At 49.1% G+C, this 18,719-nt stretch overlaps 1 pseudogene across 1 annotated transcript in view; it reads right to left on the minus strand.

The window, feature by feature from the left end:
• LOC147113984 (uncharacterized) overlaps positions 1-18,719 on the minus strand; it is a 42,664-nt pseudogene continuing 23,945 nt past the window's right edge. Inside the window, exons 4-5 of the transcript XR_015079421.1 lie at positions 12,887-13,068; positions 1-1,940 (exon numbers count right to left, since the gene is read on the minus strand). The product of XR_015079421.1 is annotated as an uncharacterized LOC147113984 (transcript). The remainder of the gene's footprint in view (positions 1,941-12,886; positions 13,069-18,719) is intronic.

Genomic DNA, 18,719 nt, shown 5'->3' on the forward strand with positions numbered 1-18,719 from the left:
CCTTCATCATGTAGCCACATTTCATTTTCTTATTCCAATGTTTATCTACATTAAAAAGGTACCTGCCATCCCTTAGCACATTCTCTTAATTGGATCAGATCCAATTAGAAGCTACCAATCTGTTCCATACTTGTCACATGGTCACATAACTTGGTGTTAGCCAAAAGTTTTATATTACAATTACCCTCACGTCTTGTTTGACGCTTATTAATTTTGTACTGATGTCTTCCAGTTCAGCATTCACATTCCATGTCAAATAGCCTGCATGTGCCTATATTATCCATTCCTTGCCGAAGTTTATAATTCTGGATCATATGCCAACTGTGGATTATCGCCACTTCTAGTTATCTACCCATGTTGAACAGCGACTATGTCACCATTGTACTTCGCACCTTGAACTTTAATTTACCACAGTCCTTATCCTTGTTGCCTTTTGCATGTAGACTGAATCTGAAGGTACTGTACTTGCGTGCTGCAAATCATGCTCATCAGACTGGAACCCTGTTTTACATAGGTCTATTTAACAGCCATCAGACAGAACAGAACTTAATTCCCTATATCTGAGTTAGATTACAATTTAGGTCTCAGAGATGAAGGGATAGTATTCTAACTCATTGTGTCATTCAGCTCCTTTTGTCTTTACATAAAAGATACTCATCTCTCTTCTAACTGACATTCTGATACACCACCCTGTTTCCCCACTGGAAGGATAATCTGATTTAAGTGGACATGAATCCAGGTTTCATCCAGCAGCCTATCTTCACAGTCTGTTGTTAGCAGTGACAGTTTTACACAAAGATATAGGCTCAACAGAAAGGTCACTCATAAACCTTAATTGTAGTTTTATCAGAAAACAATGTTTTGAATATTACAAAAGTAACTTTTTGAACGTGTGAAAAATGTCAAAGACCCTTGAAGAGATTATTTCTGTCTGAACAATCATGTCCCGTACCTCCCCCCACCCCCCCCATTACTTTTTCTGGAGCTCACATGCTCTGCCAGCTCTCTCTACCTTGCCTTCGTGTTTTATTCAATTCTTTTGAGTACAGATCAGACAGCCTCTCCTGGATACCAGGTGGAAACTTTCCTTTTGTGACTTTAGAGGCTCCAGGGTTTATGGAAATGTCTCTTTCCTTATTTTCTTTTCCAAGAACAGCTGGGTGCAGTTTAATTTCCTGGTCGACCCGAGTGTCTTTGTCATGACCACCTTCTGTAGTCTGCTGACTGCATTCATTCACAATCGTCACATTATCTGAGTCAGAAACTGCAATATAAAAAGGAATGTTCTGGTCTTCATGACTCTCCCCTGAATTTTGGTATATTGGCTCTTGTATGTCTTTGAGGAAAGATGGCTCTTCCTCGAAGGACAACTGAGATTCTATATCAGAAACATTCTCATATACTGGATCTGTAGCAGAGTCATCACTGCAACTTTCTCTGTATTTTGTAGGATCAACTGTTGACTCTTCCATGCTCCTTTTCATTGACTGACCTTCAGAATATTTGACAGTGGCATAAACTATTTGATCAGGGTCATCTGCACCCTTCCTTTCAGTAGCTGTAGTAACATTCCTTTCCCCCACTGTGGCTGCACTGGACACAACTCTACAGGTAGACATCTGGCCTTCCTTATCTCGATACATTTTCCTTTTTGTAATCTTTTGACTCATCTTCGTGTCCTTCAAGACAGGTATCCTTCCACCTTGTGATTTTTCTACCAAGGATTCTTGACAAGAATTTAATGCATTTGGCAGTAGTCGACTGAATGCTGTGGAACTCTCAAAGCCAACAGAGATTGTACTTAATTGTTGTTGTTTTTTGTTGGACTCTTTAACTGCTGTATCAATAATGTGGAAAACTTTTCCGACTTCTTTTGTGTTGAATAGAAAAACCCCTTGTCCTGAATCGCACCTTCTGCCTGCCTCAAATGTAAGTGTTGTCTGCAGAAAAAGAAAATCTTAGTTAGACCTTACCCCAGAATATGAAATCCATTTAACTGCATTCAAGTGTAATTGTAGTGATCTTTTGAAATATATGTCACATTTCAATTCTATAAAGAGTTAGAAATTCCACACACCAATTCACCTGCATGAGTTATTTCCATTTTTAGTAAACTGAAAAGCAAGGCAACTTGGAACTTGAAACTGTTCCTCCTCTCAGAACTCAGGATTTTTGACCTACTACCTACAAGTCTGTGTGATTTGTGGCAACTCTACTGTCTTCTGTCCTTATCCTCCATGCAGATGGTTCAAGGCATTTGCTACCCAGATTCCATATCACCAGAGTGCATCACAAAAATCTCCTCCATCCCAAATTTCACATCCCTGTTTGCTCATCCACCACCGGTACTGGTATCAAATACATTCCTGTGGCTAGTTCACCAGTTTTACTCTGGACAGAGAGAGGTTAAACATCTGGAAATTTACATTGATCAGACACTGGAAATGATGACGAGCCACAACTTTGGTGGGAGATCCACGGAAAGCCTAGACAAACAGCGTAAATGCTGTTTATGTCATTTCCCCAGGGTTTCTGCAAATCTTCCACCAAAGTTATGGTGGCCGATCAGGATAAATCCCGGAGAAATTCAACCCCATAAACACTATGGAGATTTTCATCTTAAAAATCAATTAAATGAAAATCAGGCGGGTTCTCTAAAAGGCAGGAAATCCGCTCCACCAGATTACTGCCCAGGCCGTGAAGACTATAACTACCCAGGCCGTGAAGAGTATAACTACCCCATGCCAAGATATTGATAGGTAACCCTTATTATCACTTACATTATGGGAATGTGTGAAATGCGCTAAGATGGTACTACCTCACGAAGTTAATTATTCAGTATGATCCTGGTGGAGACACTTACACCAGTAATTTCTACAGGGGTCCTCCCGATTGTCCACCATAACTTCGGCTGAAGATCCATGGAAACCCAGAGAATCGGAGGGCGATCTGGAGAATCCCCGCAGAAATTCTACCACCTAGATTCTACTTTGACAAAATGATAGGAATATTCAGTATGTTTATTGGAGGTGGTACAACCCAGAATAAACTCCCAGTTAAGCAATGCCTCGATTTCAAAATTCTCATCCTTGTTTTCAAATCTTTTCATGGCCTCGCCCCTCCCTATCTCTGTAATCTCCTCCAGCCCCACAACCACCTCCCCGCCACCCTCCCCGAGATATATGCACTCCTCTAATTCTGCCCTCTTGAGCAGCCCTGATTATAATCGCTCAACCATTGGTGGCCATGCCTTCTGTTGCCTAGGCCCTAAGTGCTGGAATTCCCTCCCTAAACCTCTCCGCCTCTCTATCTCTCTTTCTTCCTGACAACCATGTGTGCCGGAAATGTATCCAGCTGCAGCTACTAGCAGACCACATTGAGGCGCAGGAGCTGCGGATGGATGAGTTTTGGAGCATTTGCGATGCTGAGAGGGTCGTGGATAACATGTTTAGTGAGTTGGTCACACCGCAGGTAAGGGCTGCACAGGCAGAAGGGAAATGGGTGACCATCTGGCACAGCAGTAGAAGCAGGCAGGTAGTGCAGGGGACCCCTGTGGCCATCCCCCTCTCAAACAGGTATATCGATTTGGATACTGTTGAGGGGGATGACTTACCAGGGGAAGGCAGCAGCAGCCAACTTCCTGGCACCGGGGGTGCTTCTGCTGCTCAGGAAGGGAGGAAAAAGAGTGGGAGAGCAATAGTGGTAGGGGATTCTATCGTAAGGGGAACAGATAGGCGTTTCTGTGGCCATAGACGTGACTCCAGGATGGTTTGTTGCCTCCCTGGTGCCAGGGTCAAGGATGTCACTGAACGGCTGCAGGGCATTCTGAAGGGGGAGGGTGAACAGTCAAAGGTCGTGGTTCACATTGGGACCAACAACATGGGTAGGAAGAGGGATGAGGTCCTGCAGCAAGAATTTAGGGAGCTAGGTAGCAGATTAAAGAGCAGGACCTCAAAGGTTGTAATCTCTGGATTACTCCCAGTGCCACGTGCTAGTGAGTATAGGAATAGGAGGATAGAGCAGATGAATGCGTGGCTAAAGAGTTGGTGCAGGAGGGAGGGCTTTCGTTTCCTGGATCACTGGGTCTGCTTCTGGGGAAGGTGGGACTTGTACAAGTCGGATGGGTTGCACCTGAACCAGAACGGGACAAATATCCTTGTGGGGAGGTTTGCTAGCACTGTTGGGGGGGGGTTTAAACTAACTTGGCAGGGGGATGGGATACAGAGTGGAGCTCTAATAGGGGGTGAAGTACAGCCAAATATTGAGGGAAAAACAAGTCAGCTTGGAAGGCAGAGCAAATATGTAACGGCACAAGGGAGTAGGGCAAGGCTGGATGGCATTTATTTTAATGCAAGGAGTCTTGCGAATAAGGTGGATGAACTGAAGGTGTTGATGAACACATGGGAGTATGATATTGCTGCTATCACGGAGACATGGTTGAGGGAGGGGCAAGACTGGCAGCTCAATATTCCGGGGTATAGAATCTTCAGGCGAGACAGAGGGGGGGGGGGGTAAAAGAGGAGGGGGTGTCGCAATATTAATTAAGGAGTCAATTACTGCTGTAAGGAGGGATGATATATTAACAGGTTCCTCTAATGAGGCCATATGGGTAGAACTTAAAAACAAAAAGGGGGCAAGCACTTTGCTGGGAGTGTACTATAGGCCCCCAAACAGTCAGGGGGAGATAGAGGAACAGATATGTAGGCAAATCTCAGAGAAATGTGCAAATAATAGGGTAATAATAGTGGGGGATTTCAACTTCCCCAATATTAACTGGGATAGTCAGAGTGTGAAAGGTTTAGAGGGTGTGGAATTCTTAAAGTGCATCCAGGAGAGCTTTTTGAGCCAGCATGTAGAAAGTCCTACAAGAGAGGGGGCGGTACTGGACCTAATTCTAGGGAATGTGGCCGGGCAAGTGGTAGAAGTGTTAGTAGGTGAGCACTTTGGTGACAGTGACCATAATTCGGTGAGATTTAAGGTAGTCATGGAAAAGGACAGAGATGGACCAGAAATAAAGGTTCTAAATTGGGGGAAGGCCGATTTTAATATGATAAGGCAGGATCTGGCCAAAGTAGACTGGGATCAGCTACTTGTAGGAAAATCCACATCGGAGCAATGGGAGTCTTTCAGAAAGGAAATTGAGAGAGTACAATGGCAACATGTTCCCGTAAAGGTCAAGGGTGGGACCAACAAGCCCAGGGAACCTTGGATGTCAAGGGATATACGAGAATGGATTAGGAAAAAAAAGGGGGGCTTTTGGCAGATACAAAGGACTAAAGACAGAGGAAGCCCTAGAGAAGTATAAAAAGTGCAGGGGGATACTTAAAAAAGAAATTAGGAGAGCGAGGAGGGGCCATGAAATAACACTGGCGAGCAAAATAAAGTAAAATCCTAAGGTGTTTTATAAGTATATTAAGGGCAAGAGGATAACTAGGGAAAGAGTAGGGCCCATTAGGGACCAAAGTGGCAATCTGTGTGTGGAGCCAGAAGATGTAGGTGGGGTTTTAAATGAATTTTTTGCATCTGTGTTCACTATGGAGAAGGACGATGTAGACATAGAAATTGGGCAGGGGGACTGTGACATACTTGAACATATTAGCATCGAGAGGGAGGAGGTACTAGCGGTTTTAGCAGGCTTAAAAGTGGATAAATCCCCAGGCCCGGACGAGATGTATCCCAGGCTGCTGTGTGAGGCAAAGGAGGAGATTGCAGGGGCTCTGACACAAATTTTCAGAACCTCTCTGGCCACAGGGGATGTGCCAGAGGACTGGAGAACAGCTAACGTAGTACCATTATTCAAGAAGGGTAGTAGGGATAAACCAGGGAATTACAGGCCAGTGAGCCTAGCATCAGTGGTAGGGAAATTATTGGAAAAAATTCTGAGGGACAGAATTAGTCTCCACTTGGAGAGGCAAGGATTAATCAGGGATAGTCAGCATGGCTTTGTCAAGGGAAGATCATGTCTGACCAATTTGATTGAATTTTTCGAGGGGGTGACTAGGTGTGTGGATGAGGGTAGTGCAGTGGATGTGGTATACATGGATTTCAGTAAGGCTTTCGATAAAGTCCCGCATAGGAGACTGGTCAAGAAGGTAAGAGCCCATGGGATCCAGGGTGCCTTGGCACATTGGATCCAAAACTGGCTTAGTGGCAGAAGGCAGAGGGTGATGGTCGAAGGATGTTTTTGTGACTGGAAGCCTGAGTCCAGTGGGGTACCGCAGGGATCGGAGCTGGGTCCCTTGCTGTTTGTGGTCTACATTAATGATTTGGATGTGAATGTAAAAGGTATGATCAGCAAGTTCGCAGATGACACGAAAATTGGTGGGGTGGTAAATAGCGAGGAGGGTAGCCTCAGTCTGCAGGACGATATAGATGGGTTGGTCAGATGGGCGGAACAGTGGCAAATGGAATTTAACCCTGAAAAGTGTGAGGTGATGTATTTTGGAGGGACTAACAAGGCAAGGGAATATACAATGAATGGTAAGACCCTAGGAAAGACAGAGGATCAGAGGGACCTTGGTGTGCATGTACATAGATCCCTGAAGGCAGCAGAACAGGTGGATAAGGTGGTTAAAAAGGCATATGGGATACTTATATTCTATGCCTCGGCTAATGAAGGCAAGAGCAGGGAGGTTATGATGGAGCTGTACAAAATGCTGGTTAGGCCACAGCTGGAATAGTGTGTGCAGTTCTGGTCGCCACACTACAGGAAGGATGTGATTGCTTTGGAGAGGGTGCAGAGGAGATTCACCAGGATGTTACCTGGGCTGGAGCGCTTCATCTATGAAGAAAGACTGGACAGGCTGGGGTTGTTTTCCTTGGAGCAGAGAAGGCTGAGGGGGGACCTGATTGAGGTGTACAAAATTATGAGGGGCATAGATTCAAGGTAAGGGGCAGAAGGTTTAGAGGGGATTTGAGGAAGAACTTTTTCACCCAGAGGGTGGTTGGAATCTGGAACTCACTGCCTGAAAGGGTGGTAGAGGCAGGAACCCTCACAACATTCAAGAAGCATTTGGATGAGCACTTGAAATGCCATAGCATACAAGGCTACGGACCAAATGCTGGAAAATGGGATTAGATTAGACAGGGCTTGATGGCTGGCGCAGACGCGATGGGCCGAAGGGCCTCTTTCTGTGCTGTATAACTCTATGGGGGAGAAATTGGGTGGAGCCGCAAACGGGGCGCCAAGCTCGCCTGGGCGCCAGATTTTGCGCTGCGATCAGAGCAGCAGCGATCGCCGGAAATTCAGCTTGAGCGCCCCAAGAGGGAGACGGGGCGAGGCTCGAGGCACTCCGCGTCCCTCTTAGGGCGCTGAAACTGAATATCGCAGCACAACGTGCCGCAGCGCCACACGCTGCGGAATGGCGCGCTGCGGTACTGCAGGCCTTCCTCCCATTCTTAAGGGGGAGGGGCCTGCACCAGCGCAATGAGCGATCGCGAGTGCCGGCAAAAGAGCCCGGCACTGAGGAGAAGTGCCGGGCTCTCGGAAAACAGCTGGCAATGCCACGGGGGGAGAACAGGAAGCCGGGGACGGAGATGCTGGCAGGCGGCTGCCGAAAAAAAGTCCGCCCCGCACCTCCACCTTAATTTGCGCCACTGCCGCCACAGGAAGGCCCCGTGAACCGGGCGCGATTAGCGAGCGGCGCTGCAGAGGCGGTCGCTGCCAAATATCGCGATTGGGGCGGTAGCAGGGCGCTGCGCACACCGATGACGTAATCGGTGGTGGCGCAGCGCAACAGGCTAACGCCGCCATTAGCGCCCCAGCTAAATATCGCGGGAGGCGTGGCCAGTGGCGCTAAAGCCACGGAGTGCCCTCTTTAGGCGCTAACTGGTGACACAGCCCACCAAATTTCTCCCCCTATGACTCTAAGATGCTCCTTAAAACCTACCACTTTGGCCAAGCTTTTGGTCACCTGCCCTAATTTCTCATGTGGCTCGGTGTCAAATTTTTGTCTTATAATACTCCTGTGAAGCGCCTTGGAAAGTTTTACTACGTTAAAGGTGCTATATAAATAGAAGTTTTTGTTGTTGTTGTTGTTGGTGGGGGTGGGGGGGGGGGAAGGACAAAGGAAAGGATGAAATAGGCCTCCACAGCCCAGTCACTATTATACAAAATAACAACAGAAAATGCTGGAAAAACTCAGCAGGCCAGGCAACATCCGTGGAGAGAAAATAGAGTCGACGTTTCGGTCAATGGTTGCTCCCCGGTCCCAGCATTACATCATGGCTAGTGCTAGAAATAGAGTGAACACAGCCACACTGCAGCTAGTCCTCACACAAAAGTTTCTTAACAGCACTGTGGGAGTACCATCACCACACAGACTGCAGCGGTTCAAGAGGAAGGTTCACCACCACCTTCTCAGGTGCAATTAAGGATTGGCAATAGATGCCTGCTAGTGATATCCACATCCTGAGAATGAATTAAGTGTCCCAGGTGTTATCCTCCACCTGGAGTGTGTTCAGGAAAAGGAACCCAATCATTGGAAGTGAAACATGTGATTCAATAACAGCATGCAGGTGCAGCCAATGGCGGAGTGAGGAATGGAAATTTGGATGGGTCCCAACTGATGGTGATGGGCCCAATTGGGATGGGGGCAGTTCAGCTTGTAGCTTCAGTTCGTCCCTCTGCTTCTCGGTCCCGGTGAATGATGAGAAAGACTCCGCTGAGCCGACAGCTGCAGAGATGGCAGTGAAGAGCCAGCAGCAAATTAACAATGCCACACTGCGAGAGAGAGGATCTCAGCGCCTATCCCTTACTGTACTGAGTTTGGAGCGGGGCCAAGATCGGTTTATTTGGTCAGCACTGACTGCCCGAATTGCCGTGCCAGCACAACCGACGGAAATGTGGAGCTGGAAATATTCCAAGGACAGACAGGCTGTGGTCGGAGAGACAGCAGGTGTCCGCCCCTTGGTCTCGGACTGCAGGGGCTCAATTTTAACTCAGCCGTCAGGCGGGCTTTGAGGCGTGTGGGGGGTTAAAATCGCAAAACCTGGGGGTCGGGACCCCCCCCCCCTGCCTGGTTCCCGACACCTAGCCATTTTAACCCAGGCGTGTCTGATGGACCCGAATCAGTCCCGCCTGCAACAGGCGGGACTGGTCTTTGGGGCCCTTAAACAGCACTAATTGGCCTTTATAATCCCATTTTAACAGGCCCTTGCCTGTTTAACCCTTTTCCCACGTAAAACATGCCTGGTGGGGATCACGCCTGTGAAACCTGGCATGAGCACTATTGGCTTGCTGACTATCAGCTGCAGGTCAACCACTAAAGAGGAGATTTGATCAGTCATCATTTGCAGGTGGCAGGACTTTGTTGTTTCAGGCCTGGGGCAACTTTTACCAGGCTTAACCACACCTGTGGAAGGTTGGAGCCTCACACACTTCCCCAGTGTGACCTCCTGGGAAACCCCGCTCCCCACCTTCACTCAGCACTTCCTCAATGGAGGCATATACCAGAAGCATGGGAGCCATTTATTTCCTTCCCTTCTGGGCATTAGATGAACTCGAACACCAGCCGCAGCACCAGCTGAACCAGGAACAACAGCAGCAGCAACAGGAGCACCAGGCTGCTGTTCACCCACCTGAAGCTGCACAGGCCAGAAGGGGCCAGCGCTTGGAAGTGGCTTGAGAGCACCTTGCTGCACATCAGGGAGCCATGGGGACCCGTATCTGCACTGGCAGTCCTTCTCAGAAGGACTTCCATGAAGGTCTGGTTTCTCTGTTCAATAGATGCCCATCGCTCCTCATGAGATGTCATTCTATTATGAGCACTCACCTTTTTTTCCATACCCTGGCGACTTACCTCCTCCATGGAGGTTGCCATCCTTTCCATGGTGATGCGTTCATGCGCCAATGACTCCACAAAGGCTCTGCTCATGTTCGCAGTGGACTCCTCCATTCGCTCCACACTCACATCGACCCTGGAGACAAAACCTGCCAGAGACTCCTGCATCTGTTCCTGGAGTTCCAGCCCCGCTGATCTTATGGATGGACCCAGAGGCAGAGGGTCGACATGCAGCTGAGTTGAGCTGGCAGAGTCCTGCGCCCTCCGACGAGCACTCTCCACTGCTGTCCCTGTCTCCACAATCTGCTGATGCTCACTTGTGAGTTGTGATACACCAGGTGACAACACTACTCTATGTCCCGAAGGTCCCACCGAGGTGTGAGTGTCTGCGCTGGTGCTGGGTGCGCTGAATTCTGCTGACACTGCGCCCTCAGAGGTTGCAGATTCCTCTGAGGAGTTTGGAAGCTCAGGCTCTTCCTCCTGGAAAGTGGGGACGGGGGCTCTCGATGGTCCTGTGGGGGAGTAAAGGAAAGAGTTTGAGATGTGAGCTCAAGGTTACATGCACATTGCATATTGCAGATGATCATAGGTCCAGCTGTTATAGCTTCAGAATCATTATCAGCGACTCATGCAATGTCAATGAGAGAGATGGAAAACTATTCTGTCACCAGCTTGCTGTGATGCACCCGTCTGTCTGTCCCCCACTTGCGCCTCATCCTCCAGTCCTACGATCTCCAGGACCGCCTCCTCCCAGGGGGTGAAGTGGGCTACTGATGGTGGCCCTCCTCCTGTCCTCGCTCGTTCTCTTTTATTGTGAGCTCTCTTTTCCTGCAATGAGGGAGACAAGTGGAGTTTGAGTGAGAATGAAGGAGTGAGTGTAGAGAATCCATAGCATAGATGCTTAGAAGGAGACAAAGATGGAGTGAGGTGGCAAGACTAAGGGCCCTCCCTGTGTGTTGTCAGTTGTTTTCATAGCATCAGAGTTATAGGGAGTGTGAGGGCTGCATAGTCGAATAGTTAGGTGAATGTGACCATAGAGAGAGAGGGAATGGGTAAGGGTGCATGGATGTCAGTGTCAAGTGGGATGTGGAGGAAGAGATTGCTAAAGCTGAGTGCTGGTGAGGAAAGGCAATGGAGATCAGATTGAGAGTGATGGGAACTTCATACTCACTTTTCCAGTGTGCTGAAGGTCATGAAATCTCTTCCTGCACTGTATCCAGGTTCTGCGGGTAGCCGATAAGGAGTTGACCTCCTCTGCCACTTGCAGCCTTTGTCTGCTGGGGAGACATCTTCCTCCCTGATGAAGGGAAGAGCACCTCCTTGTGAGCTCTTGCTCCCTCCACTAAAGCCTGCAGGGCAACGTCGTCAAAACGGGGTGCAGACCTCGGTCTTTCTCTTGCCATTCTGCTTCCATCTCAGTGTATCAGCAAATGCCAAAAGGTTGGCAGATTGCAGAAGAAGCAAGGCTTGTTGCAGACCCTAAATGCAGCAGCAATAATGATGTCATATTATGCGACTTTCTGACTGGAAATACTCATTTGCCAAGGGTTCCCACACGTTGGAAATCAATTGGCCAATTGATTCGTGTGGGAAACACCAAATTCGGGGAACCCGACAATTCCCCGCACCCGAGTTAAAATCGACCCCCAGGAGTCTGATCTAGGCATTCATACAGGTTCAAATTAGGGTGGGGCTGAATGCTAACTCGGTGGGCTGCGGCCCACCCAGGCCCATCTGTGGGTACGCTGCTGGGTGGAGCAACCTCACTCTTTTGAGTAAAGGGAAGCTTATCTATTCTACTCCAGGAACTAGGTGAAGAGAAATAATCTGCATGCAGGATTGTTATAGCACATCTCACCTATTATCATTTAAAGGAGAAGACAAGGGAAGCACTTCCTATATGCAGTGCACCCCTTTCTCTCACATTCACAAAACAAACAAAATGGCCTCAATTTTAATCCCCTTCACCCAGCGAGAATGGTGCGTGGGAGCGGTTAAGATTAGGCTGAGTCTACTTACTGACCTGAGGTCGCTTCATTCCCACACGGCACCATTTCACCTTCACTGACTGTCAAGTCGGCCAAGGCTCCTGCTGCAGGCAGGCGGGGGTCTAATTTATATTCAAAAGTGGCAGCCCAAAGAGGTCATCAATCTTGTGGCATGATTTTAATGCAGAGTCTGAGGGAGGCCCACCCGGTGACAAACCAGACAGCCGAACCATGGCAGGAGGCGCCAACTGTCCTGAAAAGGCCACGGTACGTTTAAAAAAATAACTTGTGCTGTGAAATCCTTGTGGGTCAGGAGGAGCAGGGACACTCCTGCTCCTCCCCCCCACCCAAACCCCAGGCCCTACAAGGAGTCCTTGGGCCTCCATAGCTCTGGCCTAGCCTCTATCCGTCTTTGCTACCAATGCCTTTACAGAGGATATACAGCACAGAAACAGGCCATTCAGCCCAGCCAGTCCATGCTGGCGTTTATGCTCCACTCGAACCTCCTCCCGTCTTTCCTCATCTAACAATCAGCATAACCCTCTAGTCCCTTCTCCCTCAAATGCTCATCTAGCCTCCCCTTAAATGCACCTACACTATTCACTTAACCACTCCCTGTGGTAGCGAGTTCCACCTTCTCACCACTCTCCTTGTCCATCACTAACTTTATGCCAAGGACCATTCCTTCATGACCCCGCCATCCTAAAGCTCCCAATCCGATTTCCCGACCCTGATGTCAGTCTTGCCAGTTTCAGGAGGGAGATTGTCTTGGATTATTTAAATGAGGCCTGGGAGTTAAAATGGCCCGGGCCTCTCGCTGAGATTCTCTTGGGGGTTTCCCTCCCACGCGTCCCGAACCTGCCCTCCAATTAAAATCGAGGCCGATGTCTCTTACCTGTCAAAAATTGGCCTCATTGTAGGTAAACTGGCTCTTAGGTTGCACACAGCCATTGATTTTAATGGGAATTGGTAATGGCACTGATCTGGAGGCATTTGACTTTGGCAAAACCATTATAATCTGAATATTGCAACAATATCCAAGATCAGCATCAAGCAAAGAGGGCAAGTTCAGAAAAGAATACAACAGGAAGAAGATAAAAGCTGAAAAAAATTTACTTGTTCCATTCCATATCTGCGCAGATAGTGATAAGGCCAGTTGTAGACAACTTGCTTAGTTTTGGGATCTTTCAAAATCAGGCCGACTTTGTCAGGTATCAACAGGTATGTTCCTTGAAGCTTGCATCTAGTTGCAGCATCGGTCTTCTGCACCGTCACAGTGAATCGATTAACAGGCATAGCTGTAGAATACATTGTCAATGATTTGGTGGCAAGGAAAGATTTTCTTCAAATGGTCATTAAAATGAACAGAATGTTTATCTCAGGAATATTCTCAAAACATTTCTGTCCTGACATTCTGCTGAGACTTGCACACTACTCATTCACATTTCTTGCTCCTACCCTTAGCATAACATTTTAATGACATTTTCCTTGTAAAATGTTTGGGTTCATTTTGTGCTTGAAGTGAAGCACATCAGCTCTGTGAATTGGAACTCTCCCTTTACATTTCCCCAATGTGCCTCAACTTCAATGTCTAGTTAGATAGTGCAATAGCATCGGTGCAAATTGTTCCACTTGTCACACCCGCCATCTTCATAGGCTGGGAACTTCCCCAGAGTTGCTCCTGTTCTGCCGCTGTAGCTTCACATATAAATGGGGTTTCCACTGCAATTCTAATGAAGTTATGGCGGTGGAGTGGGAGCAACTGCAACGGAATTCCCAGCCATTGCACTTTATCACCAATGAATTTCATTACTCAACAAGTTAAGGAACATGAGTGCTGAGAAATAGAAAATGCTACTGTCACAGGATGTTCCTTGGTTAGGTTTAACATGAGGGGTATGCTGTATTAAAACAGGGAAATTAATGTTGACACCATTGTCCCCCAATGCCTCTCCTCAGTTGTCCAACTCAGTGGGATCCCACACTTGGGGCTAGATTTTCGGGGAGCCGTCAGGCGGGGTTTCAGGCGTGTGGGGGGAATCCCGACTTTGGGGGTCCCGACACCATCCCGCCCAAAACCCCACCCCACGTAAGTTTCAGGGGCGGCGGGTACCTGCCCCGCACTGGGACCCGCCGAAACCAGGCGGGCAGGGATTAGTGCCAATTAACTGCCTGTTAACAGGTAGTTAACAGGCAGTTTTTAGCCTAATCCCTATTTTGAGGGGTTTCGTGTGGGTTTCCCGATGGCTCCAAACCACGCCAGGTTAGAGCAGCGGTCCGTCGGGTTGAATGAGTTGGAGGGGTCGCGATGTCGGCGCACAGGTGAGTGATGGGTGCATGAGTGTAAAGATAAGTATGTTTGGTGTGTCTAAAGTGTGTAAAGAACTTTTACTTACCTGTACTTACCTTAACAGCCTTTCTTCCTGTAGCTGTCGGGAGCGCAGCACTCAGCCGGAACTGAAAGCTGAACGGCTGCAATCCGTCAAAAGTGACAGCCTTCAGCTTTTAGTGCTGCTGACATTTCTAAATGAGTCTGCGCAGAAGGACTCATCTTAGAAATCAGACTGTCAGTGTTTGACAGCTTCAAACAGCTGTAAAACACCGATACTTCATCTGTCAGAAATCTTGACAGATGAAATTTCAGTCTGTGACATCACCTGTTGCCGGGTGGCCCTTAATTGGCCTGCTGAGCCCGCTGGGCAGGCTCAACAAGGTCAATCAAGGGAAAATCGCACGGATTGGCCGGACGTCGATGTAGGCGGGTCAGAAACCCGAAAGGGGAAGTCCCGCCTTCATCCCGACAGGTTCGACAAAATCGACCCCTTGGTTTCACTCTTACCTATCAGAATGGAGTTTGATCATCCGCAGACATGGGGCCAGCTTCCTCATGTACGTTGATAACACCCAGCTCAGACTCTCTCAGTCCCTCCACTGCCACTGCCACTGCCACCCAGTCTCGGATCAGCCAAATACTCGTTTAACTAAACACTGCGAAAACCAAAGCCATCATCTTTGGCCCCACTAAAAGCTCCCTATTTCTTGCTACTGATTCCATCCACCTCCGCAGCCACTGTCTCAGACTCGATCAGACTCTTTCATAATCTCGGCATCCTATTTGACCTTGAGATGTGTGGTGTATGTAACCTGTTCCACCTTAAGAGAACTATCTTAAGAGATGTACTACTTTCTCTTGGCTGCTGTATACTGTAATACCGGTGGTGACCACACCGGTATATAAACGTTGTGTAGTGATTTGCTGGGCAGTTCAGCCCTGACCTCCGAATAGTAAAGACCTGTTAAAGTTATTCTTGTTGTCTGTGTCCAGTGATTTATAATAAGCATAACTGGGACACACAGACTCAACAGTGGTGACGAGTCCGATCTTACCCTGCGGCAGTTTTACATCCAAGGCAGCTTCGTCCTCAGAACGGGCGTCGAGAAGAGGCATCCGCCCATATCATCCTGCTGAGCACCACATCGCACGGGAGGCATCGAGAACCCAGGTTAAAAAGAAAAATTCTGACCACGAAGCCCTCCATCAGTGACAGGCAGTGATCATCCCTTCTACCACGGTGGTGGGTAAGCCGATCAACGACACGAGCAGAAAGTCGGCCGCGTTGGCTGTGGAGTAGGGGAGGGAAAATGGAGGAAAAAGGGCGGAGAACTCGACTGCGGCCGGTGAAAAGGGCCGGGCTGCAATCGGGGCCGAGAGGCGCAGCGACTGGGGCAGCGTTAAGGCCACGAGAACCGCGGAGAACTCAACCGCAGCCGGTGTAAAGGACCGGCCTGCAAGCGGGGCTGAGAGGCGCAACAGCAGGGGAAGCGTGAATGCCCACGGGAACCGCGGGGGAGCAAAAAGCAGTGTCGGGGAATTGAGAACCGCTGGGGAGGCGAGAACGGCAGCAGCACGGCAATCGCCATTGCAGCCAGCGGGGGAAGAAGGCAAACGCGGGAAGCCGCCATTGTAGTCGGCGGGGGAAGAAGACGAGCGCGGGAAAAACCGCCAAGCGCGGGAAGCCACCATTTTAGTAGGCGGGGGAAGAAGACAAGCGCGGGAAGCCGCCATTTTGGGAAAAAGAAAATTTAAAGAAACTTGCAAGGATGCCTAAACATGGTAACATCAATGCTTTCGATAGCGATGTCGAAGATTGGGCCACGTATGTAGAACGCATGGAAGTTTATTGTAAAGCAAATGAGGTACCAGATGATAAGAAAGCACTAACCTTATTAAACTCAATGGGTGCGAAGACGTACGGGCTATTGAAGCACCTTGCATCACCAGATAAACCGGCGGATCAGACTTTCGCGAATATTGTTACTGTCCTGAAAAATCATTTAAACCCCACGCCGCTGCTGATAGCGGAACGATTTAAATTTTACAGAAGAACGCAGCTGAAAGAAGAAAGCAACGCTGAATTCTTAATTGAACTGTGTAAGCTATCAAAGTACTGTCAGTTTGGAACAGGACTAGCAGGTGCGCTGAGAGATAAATTTGTGTGTGGATTGTTAAAAGAAGGAACACAAAAGCGACTGCTAGAGGAGAATGATCTTACGCTTGATAAAGCTGTCACTATTGCAGCATCGCACGAAGCCGCAGCGAGAGGCACTGCGGAAATGCAGCTTGTAGTGTATGTAACTGTTCTACCTTTAAGAGAACTATTGTATGTAACCGTCCACCTTTAAGAGAACTATTTTAGGTGTGGCACTACTTTATCCTGGCTGCTGTATACTGTAATACCGACGGTGACCACACCGGTATATAAGTGCTGTGGCAGAATTTATTGGGCAGATTCGCCCTGACCTTCGAATAGTAAAGTCCTGTTTAAGTTACTCTTGTAGTCTGTGTATTACTTCGCTATACAACCCACAGACTTTACAGTGGCGACGAGTTCGATCTTACCCTGCGGCAACAATACTTCTGAAGAAGTAAACGAGAGTCGAGAAGAGGCACCCGCCCTCGTCGTTTTGCTGAGAGAAAACTCGAGTCTGCAGACCAAGAAAGGAGGAAGATTTCAAACACGAAGTCTTCCATCAGCAACAGGCACGGATTGTCCCTTCTGCCACGGTGGTGAGTGAGCCGATCAACACGAGAAGCAAGTCGGCCACGGTGACTGTGAGTAAAGGGAAAATAGAAACAAATAAACGGAGGATAAGGGCGGTGCACTCGACCACGGTCGAGGGGGAAAGGAGCCGGACAGAAGTCGGGCCCAGAGGCGCTGAGACTGGGGCAGCGTGGAGCAGAAGCCGTGGTACAAGCGGGCTGGGGAGCGTCGTGAGACGGCTAGACCGCGACGGCGAAAAAGGCCGGACAACTACCGCGACCACGAGGCGCTGCGACCGGGATCGTAAGGCGCGGGAAGATATAAACATAAATAAGCCACGGAGAACTCAGCCACAGCTGGGGAGGAAAGCACCGGACTGCGAGAAGCTGGGAGGCGCGATTGGGGTGAAAAAGGCCAGACAGTGACTGAGGCCACGAAGCGCTGCGACCGGGATCGTAAGGCGCGGGAAGAGATAAAAATAAATAAACCGCGGAGAACGCAGCCGCAGCCGGGGAGGAAGCACCGGACTGCGAGACGCTGGGAGGAGCGATTGGGTGAAAAAGGTCGGACAGTGACCGAGGCCACGCAGCGCTGCGACCGGGATCGTAAGGCACGGGAAGAGATAAAATAAATAAATCGCGGAGAACTCAGCCGCAGCCGGGGAGGGAAGCACCGGACTGCGAGAGGGCTGGGAGGCGCGATTGAGAGCCGCGCGAGCGGGAGAGACAGAGCCCGAGCGAGAGCCGCGCGAACGGGAGAGACAGAGCCCGAGAGAGAGCGAGCGAGAGCCGCGCGAGCGGGAGAGACAGAGCCCGAGGAAGACTGAGCGAGATCCAGCCCAGCGGCTGAAAACTGTTCGCCGTCAACGGGTTGTACCCAGCACCGGAGAGACAGAGCTCGAGCGAGGGAGACTGAGCGAGATCCAGCCAGCGGCTGAGACCGTTCACCGTCAACGGGTTGTACCCAGAGCCGGTTGCCCGGCCGAGAGAAGGGAACGCGCTGAAGCCGAAGCGCAGGCTGCGAACCCCGAAAGCCAGCGGCCGTCGCCCGAGGGAAAAGCTTACCCCTCCCGCCAGGGGAAGAAAAGCGGGAACCACCATCTTGAAAGTGGGCGGGGAAAGAAGAGAAGCGCGGGAAACCGCGGGAAGCCGCCAGTAGGCGGAGAAAAAGATAGAAGCGGGAACCGCCATTTTGAAAGGGGCGGGGAAAGAAGATAAGCGCGGGGAAACCGCCATCTTGAAAAAAAATAATTTAAAAAAAAGAGTTAAAGAAATATTTCGTTGTTGTTTATCAGGGAGGTGAAGATGCCTAAGCGTGGTAACATCAACGATTTCGATTCCGAGGTAGAAGATTGGGCCACGTATGTAGAACGCATTGAGATATATTGTGAGGCCAATAAAATAGAGGATGATGATAAAGCTATAACCTTGCTAAACTCGATGGGGGCGAAGACATACGGGTTATTGAAGCATCTTCTAGCACCAGTTAAACCGGCGGATCAAACCTTCGATAATATTGTTGCTGTTCTGAAGGATCACTTGAACCCCACACCGCTGATGTTGGCGGAACGATTCAAATTTTATGCGAGAACGCAACGGAAAGAGGAAAGCAACGCGGAATACTTGGTCGAACTGCGTAGGCTAGCGAAATACTGCCAGTTTGGAGGAAATCTGACAGAGGCATTGCGAGACAAGTTCGTGTGCGGGTTGTCGAAGGAAGGAACGCAAAAGCGACTGCTCGAAGAGAACGACCTTACACTAGATAGGGCTATCCTTATTGCAGCATCACACGAAGCCGCAGCGAAAGGAACTGCGGAAATGCAGCTGAAGGCAGCGGTCCTCAGTGTGGATCAAATTACTTCGGGTGCAACGAAATGTTATCGTTGTGGGAAGACAACACACGACCAG

The sequence above is a fragment of the Somniosus microcephalus genome, chromosome 8, assembly GCF_052327205.1.
Source record: "Somniosus microcephalus isolate GS21.2 chromosome 8, FLI_Smic_1.0, whole genome shotgun sequence".
NCBI classification, from domain to species: Eukaryota; Metazoa; Chordata; class Chondrichthyes; order Squaliformes; family Somniosidae; genus Somniosus; species Somniosus microcephalus.